At 37.0% G+C, this 10091-nt stretch overlaps 6 non-coding genes across 6 annotated transcripts; all 6 read right to left on the bottom strand.

Annotated features, from left to right (window-relative positions):
• Positions 1-6527: 6527 nt before the first annotated feature.
• Positions 6528-6615, bottom strand: LOC136234499 (small nucleolar RNA snoR77Y). Its single transcript, XR_010691379.1, has one exon. It is a non-coding gene; the product is annotated as a small nucleolar RNA snoR77Y (small nucleolar RNA).
• Positions 6616-6641: 26 nt separating this feature from the next.
• LOC136234525 (small nucleolar RNA snoR2/U65) lies at positions 6642-6789 on the bottom strand. Its single transcript, XR_010691400.1, has one exon. It is a non-coding gene; the product is annotated as a small nucleolar RNA snoR2/U65 (small nucleolar RNA).
• A 177-nt stretch (positions 6790-6966) lies between these two features.
• On the bottom strand, positions 6967-7032 carry LOC136234526 (small nucleolar RNA U49). The gene has a single exon (XR_010691401.1). It is a non-coding gene; the product is annotated as a small nucleolar RNA U49 (small nucleolar RNA).
• A 21-nt stretch (positions 7033-7053) lies between these two features.
• On the bottom strand, positions 7054-7166 carry LOC136234517 (small nucleolar RNA snoR80). The gene has a single exon (XR_010691393.1). It is a non-coding gene; the product is annotated as a small nucleolar RNA snoR80 (small nucleolar RNA).
• Positions 7167-7244: 78 nt separating this feature from the next.
• LOC136234492 (small nucleolar RNA Z152/R70/R12) lies at positions 7245-7357 on the bottom strand. The gene has a single exon (XR_010691373.1). It is a non-coding gene; the product is annotated as a small nucleolar RNA Z152/R70/R12 (small nucleolar RNA).
• A 201-nt stretch (positions 7358-7558) lies between these two features.
• LOC136234490 (small nucleolar RNA Z157/R69/R10) lies at positions 7559-7661 on the bottom strand. The gene has a single exon (XR_010691371.1). It is a non-coding gene; the product is annotated as a small nucleolar RNA Z157/R69/R10 (small nucleolar RNA).
• Between the last annotated feature and the right edge of the window lie 2430 nt (positions 7662-10091).

The following is a 10091-nucleotide window of genomic DNA, read 5'->3' as shown; positions in this document are numbered from 1 at the left end:
CAGCTTTAGAATCAAATTTGGCAAGGTTGTCTTTCGTATTGAGTATAAAGCATTTACGACCCAAAGCACGAAAGTATCCAATATTGGGCTTTCGTCCTTTCCAAAGTTCGTAGGGGTTTTTCTTAAGAATAGGTCTAACTAAAGCCCTATTGAGTATATAGCATGCTGTGTTGACAGCTTCTCCCAGAAATACTTTGGAATCCTATTCTCACTCAGCATTGTCCTAGATATTTCAACTAGTGTTCTGTTCTTCCTTTCAACAACCCCATTTTGTTGAGGAGTTCTAGGAGCAGAAAAATTGTGGTCAATGCCGCTGACTTCACAGAATTCATCAAACTGTTGGTTTTTGAATTCTTCGCCATTATCATTACAGATGTGAGCTAATTTTAAATCTTTGTCATTTTCAAGTTTTCTGATCAGTGTTGAGAACATCTCAAAAGCTTCATCCTTGCTACTCAGCAAGATGACCCAAGTGTACCGAGAGAAATCGTCTACAATGACCAAGGAAAATCTCTTATCGCCCAAGCTGAGTGAATGGACAGGTCCGAAAAGATCCAAGTGTAGTAATTCCAATGGACGCTTGGTTGAGACTATGTTTTTACTTTGAAAAGACTTTTTGGTTTGTTTACCTTGCTGAAAAGCATTACATAATTGATCTTTCTCAAATCTAAGTTTGGGCAACCCTCAACTAATTGCTTTCTTGCTAATTTGGCAAGGAGGTCCATGCTTACATGACCAAGTCTCCTATGCCATAGCCAGAAGTTATCATCCTTTGACACTAAGCATATGTTTTTCGAAAAATCCTTTTCTAAACTCAACATGTAGACATTGTCAACACGAGGAGCAGTTAAAATCAAATCGTTTGTTTTTCCCTTGAGTATTCGACACTCAGTGGCATCAAATACAACCTTTCTACCGCTGTCACACAGCTGAGCCACGCTCAATAGGTTATATTTGAGACCCCTAACTAAGGAGACTGACTCAATAGTAGGGTTACCTCCGATAGTACCTACACCTACTATCTTACCCTTTTTGTTGTCTCTGAAGCTTACACTTCCACCTTGTTTATGCTCAAGTGTGATGAACTGAGTTTCATCACCAGTCATGTGCCTCGAGCATGCGCTGTCAATATACCAAAGCTTTGACTTCTCCACGCATCTCAGGCTGGAGTGTTCCTCTTGGTCAGAACCATCTGAGGGGTCAGCTTGCTCAGATTGGCATAGGTCAGCAGCTTCGTCAGCCATGAAACATATGTTCACCGACTCAGTGGCATCAGCTTCTGATGAGGTTGACTCATCACTATCGCTCCACGTTGCCACCATAGCTTTTCTGCTACCTTTCTTATCTTTCTTCAGTGTGGGGCAGCTTGATTTAATGTGCCCAGTTTGATGGCATTCAAAGCATGTGACAGGCTTGGAGCTGCCCTTTTTGTATCTGATGTCACTTGACTCAGCTTTATATTTATCGCTTCGTCTGAATGGCCTTTTGCTGTTCTTGTCATTCTTTCTGAACAGCTTCTTCATTTTCCTGGTAAACATGGCCATCTCCTCATCATCCGATGAGTCAGCTTCGGTTGAGTCAGCTTTCATGACAAGTGATTTTTGTTTCTTGTCTTCTGACTTTTCTTTAGCTTCAAAGTTTTTCATGGAGATCTCGTGGGTCAGCAGAGATCCGATCAGCTCATCATATTTGTATGTGGTCAGGTCCTGAGCCTCTTCCACAGCTGTCTTCTTAACTTGCCAGCTCTTGGGTAGACTTCTCAAGATTTTCTTCACCTGCTCTTCTTCTGTGAAGTTCTTGCTGAGTCTTTTCAGCTCATTTATGATGTTGGTGAATCTAGCGTTCATTTCAGAGATGTCCTCATTGTCATTCATCTCGAACAGCTCATATAGTCTCATGTGTTGGTTCACCTTTGATTCCTTGACCTTGCTGGTGCCTTCATAGGTCACTTCCAGCTTCTTCCATATTTCCTATGCTGACTCACAACCTGAAATTTTGTTGTACTCTGCAGCATCTAAAGCACAGTGAAGCATATTGATAGCCGAAGCGTTATTTTGTAGTTTTCTAAAGTCATCCTCTGACCACTCAGTTTCACTCTTAACGACTTTCTCGTTATTTACTATTTTGAAAGGCACAAACGGGCCTTGGACTATTGCAAGCCATGCACTCATGTTTGTGGCTTGAATAAAAATTTCATCCAGTTCTTCCAGAATGTATAGTTTGATCCAAAGAACAAGGGAGGCCGACTAATTGATAATCCCTCAGGGAGTATTTGTGTTGTCTGATTTCCTGGAAGGAAACGAGTGCTGTTCTCAGCCATTTACAGGGATCAGCTCAAGATAGTTTTATCTTTAAGTAGTGAGCTTTTAGGCTCTGATACCACTTGTTGGTCCCGTGTAATTAGTTCCAAGGGGGGGTTAGGAACTAATGTAACTTTTTCGCTTAATTATGCTGACTAAATCAATTCTTTAAATTACTTAACTCAGTTTTGGTCAGCACGGCCGAGAGAGATGTAAGACAGCTTTAGTCAGAGGCTGACTAGAACCGTTTTACTTGCGAGTTGGGAATTAACACTTAGGTCAGCTTCCAACTCAGCACTCTGATTACTCAGTGTCAGCTTATACAATTTATATCCTGAGTAATTTAAGCAAGCAACACATACATATATATATTGAGAGAAAGGGTTAGAAATTACTCAGCAGACTTATCCTGGTTCAGCCTCACCGCCTACGTCCAGTCCCCAGAATCCTTCCGGGCTTTTTCAATCCAATACTGAGCTCTTTAAAGGTAGAGCACAAACCGTTTACAAAGCAATTGAGTATGCAAGAGTACCGTCCTCTATTCGTCTACTCAACCCCACTAAGCGCTATAACCGAACACTTAGATTTTCTCTACCGCTGAGTACTAAAACCGAGTACTCAGCACCACTCTCTCAATCTTTACAATTGATACAAATTTGTTCTTTTTAGATGAAGAACACTTTAGATGAATACAAATTCAATCTAGACTTTTACACAAAGATAGGAAATTTGGTGTAAGATTTTCTTTTCTTGTTTGAATGTGCTTTGTATGTATGCTCTTTTCTTTTTGTACTTCGGCAAAGGATCCAAGAGATGAACTTGTCCTTTTATAGTGAAATCTGATGGCTTAATCATTTGAATTCGGATCTATCCGTTGAAATCCAAACGGTCTTCTTGCATCATTCACTGGTCAGCATACAGTTTTGCAGGCCAATCCTGTCGTCTGAAATTAGCAGGCGTCAGGCTTGTCTTCTTCCTCCAGATTCGTCTTCTAGCGCCAGTTTCGTCCTTTACCTAGATGCCAGTTGACCCATGTATCTCGAAAAGGTCTTTGGGCGTAATTCCAAAGCTTCTGTATTGGCGCAGACAGTTTTCGGATCTTGTCTTTTAGCAAACGGATCATTCGCGCTGTCCTGACGAGCACTCAGCTTGCCTTTGTTGACGTTGCCTTTGTTCTTTATTTCTATCGGAGACTGAGTAACGTTTCACTCAGCGTTTTCGGTCAGCTTCGTCTACAAGCGTTTGTTTTGAGGAAGACTTATCTTCTATGATACTGAGTTATACTTCTACTCAGCTTGTGCTGTGTCTCATGCTGATTTCGTCCTGTCTTACTTTTTATTTCTGTTCTTATTTATAATTATACTCAACATTGAACAAACACATTAGTACAATTAAATCAAAGCACATAAATTTAATTGTTTTGATCATGGGATTAACTTAAATAATTTTGTCAAATCAAAATCCCGTGGAAAGGTGTTTCAACAATATATATTATTGATTTTTATTTTTTAATTTAAATACATTTTAATTTTGTAAATTTTCATTAGTTTTTTTAATTAGTAACTTTGTACTACACGTAAATGTTTGGCCCAAAACTCAATTTGAAACTATATGATTATAGACTACATATTAAATTCGAATTTGTTTAATCTCGTTACTTAAATTGTTGTAGATTATATATTATATTCGTTTTTTGGAGTTTAAATTTGGTATTCCTTTGTTAGAAGGTTGCTTTTAGATAATAAAATGTTAATTAAGTATATTCAAAACGAGCTACTCCACGAGCTTCGAGCTTGAGCCGAGCTCCAAAATACCAAGCTCGGCGAGCTCCGAGCTCGAACCGAGCCCGATCTTCGAACTTCTCGAATCGAGTCAAGCCTACCCCTATTCAGTCTAGATTTGGCTCGTTTGCACAAGTATATAACTTATAGTTGCTTCATTCTATGCAAATTGCGGCAAATGTTTGATATTTATTTGGTTCTTCTTGGTCAAACAAATAATTAATTAAATTTTCTTTTTATTAACTTAAGATTTGTATAAACAAAAAAAGAGGTCAGGCCAAAACCCCGTAAGGCACCAAGACTTCCCTAAGTCTCGACCAACCAATTCCTATTGAAGGGGTCTATCCCCTTTACCGAAAGGGTCTATCTACTTTAAGTGTCCCGTCAATGCGTCTATCAGTATTTCATCCTAATAAGACTCCCTGTGGTTAAACCTCATCCTAAAAGGAACACGCTCTATGAGCTAACTCCGGAACCCATAGTGTCCATAAAGTTCCACCCTATGGAGACATTCACCTTCCTTCACAAAGGTCGATTGCCCGACTCTACTAGTACGTAGTGGACTAGAGTGAATCGCCTAAGCCAATGTCGACTAACCCATGGGACGACGAAAATCCAACGTCCAAAGTAGTCCCTGTCCCCTGTAGTATTGCTTATACCAGCTCGGCCTATACCATTAATGTATGTTGATATGTCTCATTCGCCACTCGATGCGGAAACCTTCTCATAGTTTTGCCAATGCTTGGAGTTGAGTTTGGCTGTGGTGAAACTCCACCTTACACTAGCCACAATTGAAACATTCCTGATTACTGGTAGATGAAGTTGCTGATAAGAGTCCTCTAATCAACTCAAGTGAAGGAATCTTTAATCTCAATTAAGGGCATGTTTTTTTTATTATTATCAAAGTTCAGCATTAGTTAGCATGTAAAGCTCCCTTTCATCCTCCATTTGATCGATAATTTGATCTTCACGTGATAAGCTTGATAGTCTACCTTAATGTTTGCTTGCACGTAACTTGATTTAGCTACAATATTACAATAATTTGACTTGTATCCTAGAAAAAAAATTGATTTTCTTGTAGCAAAAAGCTTCCATGACCAATTCTTTTCCACAATACTTGCATATAGATGCAATCTGTTGTTTTCATTGACAAGTTTTATTGTGATTGGTTTCTGGTTTAGTGTATTGATTTGGTTCAAGTGTGTAAACATCTGCAGCTTGGGCTACACTGAGGTATTAGAAATGCAATTATATGCATTCGTTACTATATTTGGCTTTTTATTCATTAGTTCAATCAGATTTGTTATCATCATATGCTTTATTTTGACGATGAACTTCATTTGTGTCGACTTGAGCTACAGGTTGAAGTCAACAAAAATGAAGCTGATCATCAAAACAAAACAAATGATAATAACGTATCTGATGAAACTGAATAGAAAAAAAAAAACCAAATGTAGTTATAATGCATAGAATTGCAACATTCATAGATGCGAATTGATGTAGCAATTCGTAAGAAAATATACATTCCATTCCAAAAATCAAGGCTTAATACGCTTAATACATCATTTGTCTCCTGAACTTGTTCAAAAAGCTTGATTGGCCCACTAAACTTTCAAAGTGTTCCGATAACTCCTTGAACTTGCATAAAATGTTCAGTTAGCCCTCTGAAATTGCGTAAAATGTAATCAATTAATCACTCAGTCATAAAAAAAGTAAGTTAAATGCATAGATGTATTCCACAAGTCTTAAAAAAAGTAAAACGACCAAAATCGGAGTGTACGATTCTAATATTAGAGAAAACAAGTTGTATAGTTAAACAAGCAATAACTTCCTTTTTAATCGGAACACTTTAAAAGTTCAGGGGCCAATCAAGTTTTTTGGACACGTTTAGAGAGCAAATGATGTATTAAGCCAAAAATCAAAGATGCACATGATGAAGAAATTTTTTACAATTGTCATTTTGTCTGTTTTTACGTGATCCAATAGTAAATCTTTGTTCATACCTAATAAAATCTTCTTATTCGTGCATGAATTACAGAATATGATTTGAAAGCAATCAATAAACAAGAAATGACATTACCATTTCAATCACCAAGATCATAACAGCAGGATTAGAAAAGAAAAATGAGCTCTTCTAAGTAAAAACATATCCTCACAACATTAGCCTTCCAAGAACCCCATTTAAGCATAAATAGGAATACCTTTTGCGAAACAAAAGCCTAAAAAATTCAGTGACATTTACAATTGAGTATTTCATTTTATCTACTTTTTGTATACTATCATGCCAAACAATTAGCATTAAAGATTTAAAAACTTTTGCTAGCTCCAATGAAATTATTCCGTGTCAACACAGACATAATTTAATTTTAAAAAACAAGTAAATTTTGATTCATGGCTGTTTTAGTGTTATTATGAAAAGTAACACAAACACATCTAATTCATATACAAGAAGCCTCAGAAAGCCAGTCTAAAATTGACATCAAAATTAATTCAGCCGGTAATTCCAACTAAACAAAAGAAATCATCATTGGCTTCACTCATTTCACCCCAAAATATGATAAAATGTAATCGCTTTAATCGGCTCTGTGGATCGACTGGAATCACTTCCACAGATTCCTATCAGGAAAGCGAAACATCAAATTTATATCGGACCAATCGTAGCATCACCGGTCACTGCAACAGGGCTACCGGCAACGTGGCATCAGCCCTTCAATTCAATACAAATTAAACAACTAACCCTCAGGAGACCCGTTTCAAATCACCCACACAGCTCCACACCAAATCCTACACCTCCCCTGCCAAATCACTTAATCCAATCTGAAAACGGAACAAATCCGAATCAGATTAGATATAGGGTAATTGGAGGATTGTAATTGCGGAAAAGAATAGCAGCTGTGTATTAAAGTGTCATACGGCACTTCCTATCTTATGGGATTTCTTCCTCATTGGGATGACATGAATTTATAAAAACAGAATTTTTGTGGTGTTTAGATGACATGAATAAGGAAAGCCAAAAATCAGGATAAACCACATTTAAAGCATAGCACCCGAGCCATTATGCCAAGAGATATCCCCCAGAATTGGTAATGGGCGCAACCTATCTTTTTAAATAATCAGATTGAAAATTAAAAATTGAAACAAAAATTACACTAAGAACTCGATCAGTGCTCAGTGGAAGGAGAAGTCGTTAAATAAAGAGGGTTCACGGCGAACAACAAAAACAGCATTCATCCACTACCCGACACACAATTAAGTGCTTGACCTCATCATAGCAAATCCAGATCCAAAAAACAAAAGTTGGATTTCACTCAATCAAAATGAAAATCAATTTCCTAGTAACAACCAGATCATGGACAAATAAAGTTATCTCACTGAAATCCGCTAAGGTAATAAAATTATCATCATAAGCCACATCTAAGATTGAACAACAAAAAGGAAAGAAAACAGGAGAGAAGGAATGAGCAATACAGAGAGAAGAAATGTGATCAGACAGCCAAGGGGTTAATCTTCAATTTCTGAGAAGAAGAGTCTCAGATCAGAAACTCTTGTCCACGAATAATTGCTTCATCACTGCAATCTTTCTTCCTCTGCATCTATCATCACAAGAAACCGTACAAAACAAATTAAGAAGAAACCCTAACAGTTAAACCGTTGATAAGGAAGGGAAAGTGGAGGCAGAGTAGAATGGAGAGGGGAAAAGGGTTGATATATATAGCCGCACAACAATTGAACTTGAGAGAGTCCTCCTTAATTGCTAGCATGACCCATTTCAGTCCATTCTATACGGGTTTAAATTTGGATATCCCTGTTGTGGACGTGTTTGTTTTACGTACTGTTTGCTGTTGCTATTTACTGTTTGCTGTTACGGTTTGTTGTTTGCAATTTTTCAAAAAAGCAGAGATTCTTTGTTTTTGTAAAAGGCTGCCTTTTCAGCAATGTTATCAGAACCGGACAGGACATCAAACCGGATTGGTAACTGGATCACGGGTCACTTGGTCGGACCGGATGGTTCGGATTGGTCGAACCGGATGATGTAATAAATAAATAAATAATATTTATATATATTAAATATATATAACTAATTTAAAATTATTTTTATGTTATAAAATTACCGAAATTATAGTGTGATTATAACCACACTAATATATAGATTAATAAATATATGTAAATATATATGGAGATTAATAATAATATAATGAAGAACTTAGATTGAGAGAAAGATTATAATAGCATAAAAGCTTAATCTTGGTGTACATTACAAATGGGGGTATAAGCCTATTTATAGTAGTAGGCTTACAAAATGAGTGGTCCTAATTACACTTATCTTTAAGCATAAGATGTGTATATTTAATACATGTTTAGTTGTTGGTGTACATGCATTTAATTTGATGGCTATGCATTTAATATGGTGGACATCCATTAATGATAATTAACCTTAATGGTAAATTATTTATAATACTCCCCCTTGGATGTCCATCCATGCGAATAGGGCACTGCCTCATTAAAAACCTTACCAAGTAAAACCCAGTGGGAAAAAACCATTGGTTAAGGGAAAAAGAGTACAGTGTTTACTCCCCCTATTCGCAGTATTACTGAAGATCTCTGAGACGACGCATTCCAATACCGTAAACCAACTTCTTAAAAGTTGTAGAAGGTAATGCCTTTGTGAACAAATCTGCCAGATTGCCACTTGATCGAATTTGCTGGATGCTGATTTCACCATTCTTTTGAAGATCATGAGTAAAGAAAAATTTTGGTGAAATGTGCTTTATTCTGTCTCCTTTAATGTAGCCTTCCTTCAGTTGAGCAATGCAAGCTGCATTATCTTCATATATTGTAGTCGGTGTTCCTTCATCTGATGATTTACCACATGACTCTCGTATATGCTTGGTTAATGATCTTAGTCAAACACATTCTCGGCTTGCTTCATGAATAGCTATTAACTCAGCATGATTTGAGGAAGTAGCTGTAATAGTTTGCTTCGTAGAGCGCCAAGATATAGTTGTACTTCCATATGTGAATAAATAGCCTGTTTGTGATCGAGCTTTGTGTGGATCAGATAAGTAACCCGCATCCGCATAGCCTACTAATTTAGGTTTAGATTCATATGCATAAAATAAACCCAAATCAATAGTTCCTTGAAGATAGCGGAATATATGCTTAATTCCATTCCAATGCCTCCGTGTAGGTGCAGAGCTGTATCTAGATAACAAATTGACTGAAAAAGCAATATCGGGCCTTGTATTGTTAGCAAGATACATTAGTGCACCTATTGCACTAAGATATGGTACTTCAGGACCAAGAATCTCTTCCTTATCTTCCCGAGGTCGGAAAGGATCTTTGATTACATCAAGTGATCGAACAACCATTGGACTACTCAATGGATGTGCTTTGTCCATGTAAAATCTTTTGAAGGATCTTTTCTGTGTAAGTGGATTGGTGAAGAAAAATTCCATTTTCTAAGTGATCAATTTGTAAGCCAAGACAAAATTTTGTCTTTCCAAGGTCTTTCATCTCAAATTCCTTTTTCAAATAATCCACTGCTTTTTAAATCTCTTCAGGAGTTCCAATAATATTCAGATCATCTACATAAATAGAAATGATAGAAAATCCAGTTCCCGATCTCTTTATGAAAACACATGGACAAATTTGATCATTCTTATAACCCTCTTTCAATAGATATTCACTAAGACGATTATACCATATGCGCCCAGATTGTTTCAGTCCATACAAGGATCTTTGTAACTTTATCGAATAAAATTCTCGTTTTTCACATTTTTCTTGCAGCTTAAATCCTTCAGGGATTTTCATGTAGATATCGTTATCAAGTGAGCCATATAGATAAGCTGTAACTACATCCATTAAGCGCATGCTCAATCTTTCTTGTACTGCCAAGCTAATGAGATATCGGAAAGTTATTGCATCCACAACAGAAGAATATGTCTCCTCATAATCAATCCCAGGTCTTTGGGAAAAACCTTGTGCAACAAGTCTTGCTTTATATCTCGTA

The sequence above is a fragment of the Euphorbia lathyris genome, chromosome 6, assembly GCF_963576675.1.
Source record: "Euphorbia lathyris chromosome 6, ddEupLath1.1, whole genome shotgun sequence".
Taxonomy (NCBI): Eukaryota; Viridiplantae; Streptophyta; class Magnoliopsida; order Malpighiales; family Euphorbiaceae; genus Euphorbia; species Euphorbia lathyris.
Note: the sequence above shows the minus strand (reverse complement) of the source record. Positions and strands in the feature narration are given on the sequence as shown.